General features: G+C 34.1%; 1 non-coding gene across 1 annotated transcript; it reads right to left on the bottom strand.

Annotated features, from left to right (window-relative positions):
* Positions 1 to 774: 774 nt before the first annotated feature.
* LOC118896218 lies at positions 775 to 854 on the bottom strand. The gene has a single exon (XR_005020127.1). It is a non-coding gene; the product is annotated as a small nucleolar RNA SNORD66 (small nucleolar RNA).
* Between the last annotated feature and the right edge of the window lie 2,181 nt (positions 855 to 3,035).

The following is a 3,035-nucleotide window of genomic DNA, read 5'->3' as shown; positions in this document are numbered from 1 at the left end:
ATGCCATTTGCAGCAACATGGATGCACCTAAAGATTATCATATTAAGTGAAGCAAGCCAGGCAGAGAAGGACAAATATCTTTTGATATCACTTATATGTGGAATCTTAAGAAAATAATACGAACAAACTTATTTACAAAACAGAAATAGACTCATAGACATAGAGAACAAACTTACAGTTACCAAAGGGGAAAGGAGGGGAAGGGATAAATTGGGAATTTGGGATTAACAGATACATACTACTATATATGAACAACAAGGACCTACTGTATAGCACAGGGAACTATGTTCAATATCACATATATATTCATATATATATATATAAAACCGAATCACTTTGCTGTACACCTGAAACATTGTAAATCAACTATACTTCAACTAAAAAAAAAATATAGAGGCTGAGAAGTCCCAAGGTCTGCAACTGGCAAGCTAGAGATCCCAGAGGGCTGACGATATTGTTCCAGACTAAGTTGAAGGCCTGAGAATCAAGACAGCTGAGGGTTTAAGTTGCAGTCCAGAAGCTGGCAGTCTGGAGACCAAGAAAGTCCAATGTTTTACCTTGAGTCCAAAGGCAGGAAAAGACTGATGTCCCATCCCAGCTCAAACACTTGGGAAGGAGGAGTTCCTTCTTACTTGCAGAAGGGTCAGCCTTTTTGTTTTCTTCAGGCCTTCTACTGATTGAATAAGGGTCACTCACATTAGGAAGAACAACCTGCTTTACTCATTCTGCCAATTCAATAGTAAATCTCACTCAAAAGAACAACCTCATAGACACACCCAGGATAATGTTTGACCAAATATCTGGGCACCCTGTGGCCCAGACAAGTTGACACATAAAATTAATCATCACAGGGAAGAATAACAAAATTCTCGGCTTCAAGTTGGAGGGCATCAGTGAAACCCCTCTGCAGTTAGGAGAGGGAAACAAGGGAAAACAACAACAGCAAAATAGCTCTATCCCTGGTCGAGGAATAGAAATACCTGCTAAGATAATCTTTGCATCTGAAGGAAGTGTGAAAGCCACATCCACATCTGTGAAGGCCACACCCCCAAGACACAGGTCACAGTGCCTGCCTAAGACTGAGACATAGTCATAACCTCAGAAAGCACACACACACACACACACACACACACACCCCACCATCACCATAACACTACTACTAACTGAGTGAAAACAGAGGAATATAACTGAGACTGTTGCAAGGGGCAGATTCTCTTTGGAGAGCTGCATAAAAAGAAGAGCCAGGCCAAGAGGAAAGGCAAAAATAAAGTATCAGTATGTCTTTTTTCCACCTCTCCTATTTGACCTAGGTTACTCAGGATTTCAAAAGGCAATACTTTAGCCATACAGCCACTTCACACTTTCTGTCTAGCCAGCATCTTCCTTTCATTCACTATTTTTCATATGCAATATGTTGAAGATAACTTTTTCAACATAGAAACAATTTTCAGCAAATAAATCACACTGGAACAAGTATTAAATATAAAATCTATTCATCTGTTCTATCTTTGTAAAATATATTCAATTAAAGAATGTTTCATTCCACTTTGCTTCCTAGGACACTAAAAGTATATGTATCTGCCAGATACCCTAAGATTTAAGTTTAGTTCATATTATGGATGTTACTTGTCCATTTCTTCTTGCTTACTTCTAAATTATATTTTTACATTGAGAAATGCTGCCCTTTGGAAAAACTCAATAAATGGATTTAAAAAGTCAGTGCAACCCACAAAAAAACAATAAAAATTCTGTGCCTTTCCCAATTACTTTAGGATTATATAAGATTTTGTAGGATTTATGTGTATCTACATTTAACTTCCTCATTCTTCAAAATAACTTATTTTCAAAACTTCAACTAGTATTGACAAATATGATGAGAGATTAATAGGTGTACTTAATATAGTCAGGAAATGAACTTCTTTATCTTTCCAATTTTCTGTGTTTATGTATTAATTAATCTTCTCTAAAATATGCACCGATATAACACATATATCAATTGACATATAGACAACTGTCAGTATAGTAGAACATTTGAAAATAATTTTACACAACATATTAATATCTAAAATGAATCAGTAGCGGTGATGTGTCCAATTTTAACAATATTTACTTGTAATTTATTAAAGTTAAATATTACTTTTAAAATTATAAAATTCACAAATTTAAAAAACTGATTTAAAATCAACTTATAAAAAGTTATACAAAAAGAGTTGATATTAAAATAGAAATAGTAAACCTTTTTGAGTACTTATTATGCATTAGACATGATTTAGTGCTTTAAATAAATTAATTAATTCAATGCTAATGATACATCAATGTTTTAGTTACTATTACTATCCTCACTTTACAGTTTAGAAAATTGGGACTAGAGTGGTTAGGAAATTTGCCAAAGATAACAAGGCTAGTAAGCAAAAGTGTCTGAAATCAAATATAATCAGTGAGGCTGTAGACCCTCACCCTTAACCCCTATATTACTTAGTTTCGTGATCCCCTCCAAATTCATATTTACTAACCCCAATCCCTTTTTCCTCCTCTAAAGAAATAGTTTGGTAGGTTTATTCCAATTTGATTCTATTTGTGCCACGTATATACTTATTTTTTTATTCAACAAATAGTTTTGAATTAATTATATGAGAGATCTTGTACTAGTCACTGGATTTACAGCACTGAACTAAGCTGTCATTTTATTTACCCTCATAAAGCTTGTTATTTAGCCAGACAATAGACAAATGAATCCTCCCATAAATATAAGAATGTAAAGAGAAGAGAGCTATTACTTTTATGCTGAAAGTGAACTGAAAACTTTGGGAACATTCAATAAAGTTAACTTGATAAAATGAATGAAGGAGAACATTAGAAGATTAAAAAAGAAGAAATTAAACTTCCATTAGGATTTTTGCCTTAAGATTGCTTCACAAGTATCTTCGATATCTATTTGTACTCCAAGAAAGCTGAAACTAGAAATCGATGATAAAGCACCATGGTTTTTCGTGATGGAAGAAAGATGATGTGGGGTTCTGTTCAGCACACCTGTA

This window comes from Balaenoptera musculus, chromosome 5 (assembly GCF_009873245.2).
Source record: "Balaenoptera musculus isolate JJ_BM4_2016_0621 chromosome 5, mBalMus1.pri.v3, whole genome shotgun sequence".
In the NCBI taxonomy this organism is placed as follows: domain Eukaryota; kingdom Metazoa; phylum Chordata; class Mammalia; order Artiodactyla; family Balaenopteridae; genus Balaenoptera; species Balaenoptera musculus.
This window is presented reverse-complemented; position numbering and strand designations above follow the sequence as displayed.